Below are 10,247 nucleotides of genomic sequence, written 5' to 3'. Positions count from 1 at the left end.
ATCCTGGGCTTAAACACTTGCCAGGAGCAGAGGCAGATGGTCTGGGAAGCCAGGGCAACCAGCTTCCTCCTGAGTGAACTGAGACCAGGCATCTGGATCCATAAAATAAAAAGGGGTTAAAAAAAATAAAACAACCAAAAAAAAAGAATGGTAATAAAAGGCAAGCAAACAAGACACTTTTGGAAATAAAGCAACAGCAATGGAATAACCAGATGAAAGGACTGGGGTAAGGGTTGGCATGGCGATGAAAAGGCAAATAAAAAACAAATTATAAAACTAACAGGTATTTTTGGGCACTTTCCCCATTCTATATACTGTAATCAGTGCAGGACATCAATTCTTATGCCCCATCAGACTGGAGAGTGGGGTAGGCAATGCATGTGATGCTCAGGATGAGAAACCAGGGCACTATAGAGTTTTCATTCTGAGCCAGCAAAGAGGCTGAAGAGGGGGCCATGAACTGCTGTAGCCAGAACACATGCAGCGAGGTGGAGGTGCTCTCTCTCTCTCTCTCTCTCTCTCTCTCTCTCTCTCACACACACACACACACACACACACACACACACACACACACACACCCACCTTTAGAAATTTGGAGCCCTTGGCTCTTTTAATTTACAACACAATTTACAAGGAGGGGGGAAAGGACTCTCCTGAGCCCACTCCCAACCCCTGTGCCACCTTCCCTGCCCTGTTTCACTCCCTTCCTGCCCTCCCCCGCCCCAGAATGCCACCATGCCACTCAGCAGTGAACCTATCACCACTGGCTCCCAGGGCCTCTCCAACCAGTGCAAAGGCACAGCACCTGCCTACACTGGCCTCTGTGCCAGCGCCTGCCCCTGCTCAGCCAACACGACATGCATTATGGCACTTTTGCAATGGCCGTTCCCAGAGCAACATGCTGGAGACAGGTGCTGTGTCCCTGGCGGTTTGTGCTCTTAGACTATTTTTTCTATCAGAGGAAGTTGTAGACAAAATATTTTGCAAGGAAAAGGAAAAGCAGTTTGTAAATATGAATGTATTAAGCAAATAAATTAGACACATTTTTCGGTTGCATTTGCCAGTGTCAGCAGGGATTGTAAACCAGATAGAAAATGGTGGCTTCATTTCTTTTTTTAATGTTCCAGTTTTAGATTTTCTGTTTAAACAGAGATCCAGCATTCAACAGGTAGTCCATTTTGAGTCCCCTGGATTGAATGAGTCAGTAATAAAAATGCCATAAGTTATAAAAGAGTGACCTAGATTTAATCAAGCACAAGGCAGAACCAATCAATAAAGGTCCAATCCTAGCCAACTTTCCAGCACTGATGCAGGCATTCCAACAGGGCATGTGTTGCATCCTGTGGGGAGGGGGCAGTCACAGAGGACTCCTCAAGGTAAGGGAACACTTGTTCTCTTACCTTGAGGTTGCATTGCTGCTCCATTGGCACTGGAAAATTGGATAGGATTTGGTCCTAAGTATACCAGAAGAAATCAAATAATTCCTGACACAAATGTAAAGTAAAGCTGTATGTAGGTTATCCTCACCAAAGAACTATTTAAAAGGGAGATGGTACTTATAGGCTCAATGTTTAGATATGGTCCCTCAAAATCATACTTCAACTATCTATTTCTGACACCTGCGGTGTCAGAAATAGGGCTAAGAGAGGGAGACTCCTGCAGTTATCCAGAATACAAAATAAAACATAGCACCCTCTGAAGACATCCCCTCTGTGTATGTGAGATTCATCTTAAGTAATAATCCAATGGAAATATTTCTGGAGCCTGCGTCAATGGTTACTGGAATGCCAAATCTAGTTATTTCGCTGCGTTCTGCCATAAAGCAATTGCTTAACAGTGATTCTCTATACCTGAAAAATACCTTTTTTGTAGCAGGGATTCAAGAAGATGTGGCACTATAAATGCTTATAAAACCCTTGTTGTGTAATACTCTCACAAGGTGTTGGCTGCCACTTGTGGTAGCTTCAACTGTCTTTGATGGCAAGTAAGAAATAAGAAGCAAGTGATGCTTTTCTTATCCATTACTTAACAAAGCTCATAGGTACTATTGTATCTTTGCAGGTGCAGGTATATCCACTAATACATTATGGAAATAGACACAACACAAAAGTAATGGGTAATTTGCCAGGAAGATATAAACCTTGCTTTCCTGCTAGCTTTTCTCTTCTAATACACACCCAGGCACTAAATACAGACCACACATGCCCTCTAGAGGCTTGATATGGAACATACAGTATTCTATGATGACCGTAGTTTGCAATTCTAGTTGGCTGTAGAATTACAAGTAGAGACGTGCAACTAAGGTTGATCAAAACTATCCAGATTCCTCCTTCTGCTCTTCCTACTTCTTCTTCAGACCACACTCTCTCCTTCACTAGTTTCCTTGGGACTCCCATTTCCATTGCTGCACTGCCTTCTTGAGCTCTTACTTCTTTTTCACGAAACCCACAACTTTGTCTGCCTCACTCAGCCCCTCCATTCATAGTTCTTAGCTTGGGCCATACCCAAAGTAGCACAAAATTCTGCCCCCACATCATGTACCCTGTACCATTACACACAACTGAACACTCCCCAGCATTGCAAATACTGTCCATCTTGTCCCTGCCCCCCCCCATCATTGTGTGTCATAGTGCTCTCTATATTTCTTCTGGAAAACAGAAAAAAAAAAAGCCCACAAAAACTTTACCCGCATGGTTTAGGGTGGGGGATTCAATAAGGCTAAGGGCATTTATTTTTCTATGTGCAATTCTTGTGTGGGTTTTATTCCATGTGGGCTTTTTTCATAGGACCATTTCTTCCTCCATTCCTCCTGACACCACATATCTCCATCTTCCTTCTTCTGTATCTTCTTATCCTTCCCACTTCCCAGATTTTCAAATCTGGGAAGTGGGATGGAAAGGAAATGTGTGGAGAGGAAGGAAGGTGCTGACCTACAGTGTCTCTCTGGAGACACTATGGCCACTGCCTCCCTCTCCCTCCATACACTTCCTGCAAGAAGAAAAGGGAGGAAGAACTGTCAACTGGGCCTGGCTGCTCACTCTGTCTCAGCCAGACTGGGACAGCCGCATGAGTGGGAACAGCCACATGATCCTGATCTAAGAGGAACTTCTCTTCTAGCCTACGTACCACAACTGCTGGCTTGCAGCAGTAGTACTGAAGGAAGAGGTCTGTTGCCACTGCTCCAATTCTTCTCTTTCCTGAACACAGTGAGTGAGAAAAGGATTGAAGTACACGTTGAAGTAGTGGCGTGGGCAGTGGCTGGAAGGAAATGGCAGGCAGATGTAGGGTGCACCCTCCAATTTGCTGAGCCCCCCCCCCAAACTGCCACTCAAAGCCACCTTACAAGGCCTCATGGCTGAGTCAGATCTACCACCAAGAACAGCAATAGGGTGAGTGGAATAGTACTTTTTCCCCTCAGTGATGCTAAGGGTAAACACGCTAACCTGCTTTCACCATTCTCAGTGGCCAAGAATGAAAAGGAGAGGCAGACAGGTGCTCTTTTGCCCCAGCAGTGGCCAAGCATCCAATGAATGGATGGCACAAATGAAAGGATGACACACAGCAGTCATCTGGACAGCCAATTATCCTCTGAGAAACAATTGGAGGAAAGGACTGTGGTGAAGAAGAATAGTGACGGAGGCAGGGAAGAACCACCTATATACTCTTATATAGCCCTTTCAGTATGTATGGAGCTAGCTTCAGGGTTATAAGCTTTATTATGTACAGTTCATGGTTAAAAGCTTTATTAAATACAGTATTGTGATTAGGAGAGAAATTCTTCAGTTGAATGTGTTCTGTTCCTTTTGACCTGGAAGCATATGACTACTTAGGGATCACGAACAATGAAGTGGAAAATAAAATGCTCACAAAAATCCCATTATCTCCATTTATTGTCTGTCTACATATCTCGAAAGAAATAAGCTATTCATTCTCCTACTATGTGCTGTATTGGTCATGACATATAAAAAAAGATTAGAATTCAAAAAGGACATTGTTTTGAGGGATCAAAGAAGGGCAAAGAGAATTATTAAGCTGTGTGTAGAAAATCTGTCAGAAAGATAGGAAACTTTGAGTTTATTCGAGCTGTATAAAATAATGTACATCTTAGAAAAGGCATTTGCTTTAGACGGGTATAAAAGCACATTCGATTAAGTCTGAACCAGCAAATTCCAAATAGGTCACAGGGTGACCGCAGCTCACAGACATGAGATGTCATACAATAATTTCTACAAATATCAGAAATAGGAACAGCAAAAATATCTAACAAAATGTATGGTCAAAGAGCAAGCAAATAGTTTGCGATGCCTAGAGGAAGAAAATCTCCCTTGAATTAGTCCAACCATCCAGAGTGAGAAAGTATTTGAGTTCTGTTCCCCACATGATGCACATACTGTGTGGCTCTGTAATTTTTGTAAATAATAATAATAATAATACAGGTATTTATATACCGCCTTTCTTGGTCTTTATTCAAGACTTCATTCAAGGCGGTTTACACAGGCAGGCTATTTAAATCCCCATAGGTATTTTTACAATTGAAAGAAGGTTCTATCTTCCAAGAACCACAACATTCAGATGTTTCTTTCTGATCTGGTTTCACATTCTGGCCTCCATCCTCCCACGCTCAGAGCAGATGGAATAACTCAGCTTGTCAGCTGCTTCAAGGTCGCACGGTGCCGGTGGCCTCAAACTGGCGACCTGCGGATGTTATCTTCAGGCAAATGGAGGCTCTACCCTCTAGACCAGACCTCCTGCCCAGTAAAGTGTGTTTGTTAACCAACACACTGCAAGATATTCTGAAATGATATTCTGCTTTGCAGGCTAATGATGTACAAGATGTACTGCTTATGGCCCAATCTTATGAAGGGCTATGGCAGCAGATCTTGTGCTCCCCTGCCATAGGTCCTGTTGCAGCAGTGCAAAAGCCATGCCACTATTGCACGCGATGAAGCTGCTGGCAGAAGTGGTTGGCAGCTCTATATGTGTTCCAGATTTGCCCAGATGCTCTGCCACCCCAGGCTAGATGTTGGAGGGGATGGTTTGTGGGTAGTTTTGAGTGGGGAGGGGGAGGGCAGGTGTCAGGGAATGGGCTGGAGGGGGTGGATGTCAGCGGCAAAGGGTCAGCCTGCTTTGCCCCCTTCCTCCCCTCAGATTTACATCAGCAAAATAGCTGGCGTAGGTCTGAGGAGACACACAGGCAATCAGATGGCCTACAGAGAGGTGTGTAAAACAGATTTTTATCTACCTCTTGGTAAAAGAGGTAAAAACCTACCTACACCCCCATAGGATGCAGTTAGTACTCTGTCAGCACAGCTGCATATTAGATGAAAGGATTGGGCTGTCAGTCAGACTTCCTGAAGTCAGGGCCACTGAAAGCTGGCATTGGGCTTGGGACAAGATGATTGATTGGGCCCCCCTTCCTAAATTTTTCTACAAACTAGGTGTTAACTAAAGTTTTTCATTGACAGTTTTACCTTAGCAGGAGCAAGATTGAAACTAAATGAAAATATTTGTCAGAAAGGGATAGTTTCCTTACTCTGAGCAGTGCTACCATGTTTCTTTTCTTCTGCCTCATCAAAGTTCTCCTCATTTGCTTTTACTTCTTATAATAATGCATGGGCATCCAGCGACTGGCCTTCACTAACTCCCTCATTACTATGTGATTTTGAAACAAAGCCCAGGTGAAATAAACTTGCCTGGCCTTTTTTGATTTTTCATTTTTTGGGGGTCTTTTTTCTTTTCTGTGCTCTGAACCTATATTTATACTCCATACTGTTAATTTCACCTTCAAGCAATGCCAAAATGCATGTAGACTTGATCCAAGGCCGCGTGTTCTGGACACACACTAAACTCGAAGACGGGGTGGAAATGACTATTGGGGTCTGTGAATTCTGTGACCTGTACTGAGTGACCTACTACCAGGGCCTAATATTTCTGGGCTGAAGTGTTAAGTTTCACTTTCCCAGGTTTGAATTGTACTAATTGTACTAATTGAATTGTACTAATGTTGCTGCTTATGGAGAAGACCTGGGCTGCGTTTCCACTACAGCTTTGATTCACTTTCAACGCACTTCTATTCACTCAAAGCATTCGGGTGGATGGGATGGGATGGAACTGTAGTTTCTTAAGTAATCTGAGAGCTGCTAGATTTACCCTTAACAAACTAGAGGCTTCAGAATGCATTAGGCATTGAATGTGAATTAAAGTTGTGGTGGTAATGCAGTCCGGGATAGGCTGAGATTGAGGTACCCAAATTTATTTTGTAATGAATTTGTTTTGTACTATATGTTTTGTCATAGCCTGGGTCCCCTGGAAGCCCTGGCCCTGCCCCTGGGGATTCTCCCCCCCCCCTGTCCACCTCCCCTTAGGCCTGCCTGAAGACATATATCTTTAATTCATAACACACTTTTCTGTGTATGTCCATTTTTCTTTCGCTTGCTATTCTTTTTAATGATGAGAACTGTTGAAACTTTCTGCCTCAGAGGAGCTTACTACTTAGGATGAGAGCAGCAACAGTATGTCTCAGGTACCCCCCCTACACAGCTGATTTTCTAGAGATTTCTTTTCTAGTAGATATTACTACAAAAAGTACTGAAAGATGTTTATGCTGCTGATATTAACAAGTCAGAAAATCAGGGCATTATGGCAACCATTCCAAACCCACTTCGATGTCAATCGAGGTACTTGTGTCTCAGATTTCCATCATGTCTTGCATCAAAACAACTGTATATTTAACAATTTTTTCACCTTGTCCCATTTTTCTAAAAAAACCACTCTGACGAGGAAAAAACTGTTTAAGTAGTCATAAGTCTAAAAACCCAACATAGAGTAGAATCGCAGACAAAACACATATCCATCAATACATTTGTAGCTTTACTTGATGCAAAAAAAATTGATAAAATTGACTGTGAACTGGTGTACAAGCGAACCCTGTCAATCTGACTTGGCAATCAGATTTCCTGAGTAAAAACCTTTGCTCAAAATTGAGATGTGTATCTGAAAAATTGATTTTTTTTTCTCCAGTGGATTTCACACTTGCAAAACCAAAATCTTAAGCATTTTGTTAGAACTGCCTTGGTATGAATATAGTCCAGGGGCAGCACATTCTGAAATGCTGCCTGATGCCAGCTTGGGTCCGCCACACCTGAGCTAACCCCCCCCCCCCCCGCAAAGCTTACTGGGTTTCAAGGCAGCACACAAGATGTGTGGTAAGAATAAGAATGATTTACTTCATGTTTGAGTGAACACATTTGAGTGAAAGCAGAATTTATTTATTTTCCACATGTGTATACCACCATTCCTCCAAGGTGCTCAGGGTGGCGTATAGGTCCCTCCTTTTGTCCTCACAACAACCCTGTGAAGTAGGTGAAGCTGAGAGTGACTGACCCAAGGTCACCCAGGGGTTCTGAATGGGGATCTGAATCTGGATCTTCCAGGTCTAAGTCCAACTACCGAACAAACACTATCCTGGCACCTGCTCCAGTGTGAAAATTATTTTGAATTGAGGGAGGGACGTGGCAGCGGCAGCAAACTTGGAGTGAAAGTCATCCCAAATCTACTGTCCCTCAGGTCTCTCACAGTCTGCTGCTGATGCAGCAGCTTCTAGTCACTGCATGGACAGGCCAGCCCTGATGTAGCTGCAACTGTTTATGAAACCACTACTGTTGAGCATCTCACTCACTTGCCTGCACAGGATATTTTATACCTAGAACAGTGTTTCTCAACATTTGTCCTCCGCTGTACCACTTCATATGGTTCACCTATTCGAAATACCATCAGAAGTATCTGGCGATGACATAATTGCCAATTACTTCTGGGTTGGGAGACCAGATGCTACGCAACAAACACCAGTAAGAGCGCAGTCCTGTCTTGGATTGGAGGCTTGCACTGTATCCAATGCAAAATAGGGCTGCAAAGTGGCTCAGCCGAAGGTAAGGGAAAACGCTTCCTCTAATCCCCGGGTAAGCCACTGCAGTCCCTGTGGGTCTCCTTGGACTTGTGCCACCACCTGAGCTGGCACAAATCTGAGGAGAGTGAAGCAGCTTGAAGCCACTCCGCGCTGCTTGGTTATGAGGATCTGGCATAACAGCCAGATTCTAGCCTCACCTCCTGCTCCCTGCCTGCCCACCTCCGGGACCGCCCTCCACCCGCCCCGAAAGGCCTTCCTCCGGCCTCCGCCTTCCACAGAGCCTTGACACAAGGCTCGCTCCCTCTGTCAACACGGAGGCTGAATTCGTGCCTCCGTTTGTCATTTGTCAGAATTCAGCCTCCGTGTGCTGGCCCAGCTGACTCTCGAGGAATGTGCCTTACACATCTTTGTGACCCTCCTGGGCTGGTGCAAGGGACTTGCGCCAGCCCAAGGGTGAGTCAGAATTGTGCCCTTAGAGGCTCAGGATAGATGGGGGGGGGGCCTTTTCAAGCACAGAAAAGCATGCTTTGGAGCCTCCTACAGCTGTTTGTTGTCCTATAGCTGTTGTTGTTGTGCCGTGTTCCTGGTCTCGCTACTGGGCAGCAGGTATCCAGGGGTCCCTCAAGTATCACCAGACACCACCTCAAGTACCACCAGTGGTAACTGTGTGATTGGTTGAGAAACAATGATCTAGCATTCCTGTCAATTAATTACCTGATAAGCCTTTTGTTCAGACAATCTCCAGCATGGAGATTTTACTTCCTGAGGTAATTTATTCTGTTGCTGAACTCTTTCATAGCTAACACATATTTCTTACTTATATCTACCTCCAGGTAGTTCTCACACAACTAGACTCAAGAATGTTGTGGCTTTAATCAAGTTATCACCATGGGTTCCTCACCTCACCACACTGTATCTTCCTACCCCTGACTTCAAGACTGTACCCTGGGACCTGGCAGACTTTCAGACCTCCTTACTTGTAAAGGGGATGCTTCTCCCCTCTTTTCTAACCTCTCCTCAGTTTCCATCCTCCTCAGCTTCCATCTCGCACTCCGTTCTGTCAGCAATCACCCCCTATTTAGCATGGTTGTCATTTGGACTGGTCCTGCTCATGCTGTTTCAGTGCTGTGTGAGAGTTCAGCCACTGCATAACAAGGTTCAGAAAGGGTCTGCTCACAGGACACGATGCAAGTTGCTCTTGCACAGTGCTGAAGAAATTGATATGAGAAATCTTTAAGAAGCAATTTAACCTTGAGGAAATGAAGAGATTGAACTGACAGCTGGTGGTAATAGAGAGGGAGTAACATTTGTCAGTTGAAGAATGCGACTGCTGATTCCACTGAAGTTGTGCAATTGGCCGAGAAGCTTCAACCCAGGAATTCACATCTCTCAAACACCTGAGGGTCAACAGCAACCCAGTCGGACACAGTAATTTCCTGATGTACAAACAAAGTGCCGTTGCGTACTTCAAAGATTCATTGCCCTTGCTTTCGCTTTACATTTGTGCAAGTTCATTGGCTGAAGTGGGAAACGATCTTCCTGAAATAAGTGAGCGTAAAATTATTTGGAAAGTGTGTGTTGTGTTGGCAGCCTTCAGTCTCGAAAAGACTATGGTATCGCGCTCTAAAAGGTGGTTCTGGAACAGCGTCTAGTGTGGCTGAAAAGGCCAATTTGGGAGTGACAACCCTTCCACACTGGGAGCAAGTGCAGTCTGTCCCTGGTCTGTCTCCCTGGCTATGGGCCTTCCTTCTTTGCCTCTTAGCCTCAGACTGTTGGCCAAGTGTCTCTTCAAACTGGGAAAGGCCATGCTGCACAGCCTGCCTCCAAGCGGGCCGCTCAGAGGCCAGGGTTTCCCACTTGTTGAGGTCTACTCCTAAGGCCTTCAGATCCCTCTTGCAGATGTCCTTGTATTGCAGCTACAGTGGTCTACCTGTGGGGCGATTTCCTTGCACGAGTTCTCCATAAAGGAGATCCTTTGGGATCCGGCCATCATCCATTCTCACGACATGACCGAGCCAACGCAGGCCTCTCTGTTTAAGCAGTGTGTACATGCTGGGGATTCCAGCATGTTCCAGGACTGTGTTGTTTGGAACTTTGTCCTGCCAGGTGATACCGAGAATGCGTCGGAGGCAGCGCATGTGGAAAGCATTCAGTTTCCTCTCCTGTTGTGAGTGAAGAGTCCATGACTCGCTGCAGTACAGAAGTGTACTCAGGACGCAAGCTCTGTAGACCTGGATCTTGGTATGTTCCGTCAGCTTCTTGTTGGACCAGACTCTCTTTGTGAGTCTGGAAAACGTGGTAGCTGCTTTACCGATGCGTTTGTTTAGCTCGGTATCGAGAG

The sequence above is a fragment of the Tiliqua scincoides genome, chromosome 2, assembly GCF_035046505.1.
Source record: "Tiliqua scincoides isolate rTilSci1 chromosome 2, rTilSci1.hap2, whole genome shotgun sequence".
NCBI classification, from domain to species: Eukaryota; Metazoa; Chordata; class Lepidosauria; order Squamata; family Scincidae; genus Tiliqua; species Tiliqua scincoides.
The sequence above is the reverse complement of the archived record's forward strand: the minus strand, read 5'-3'. Positions refer to the sequence as shown.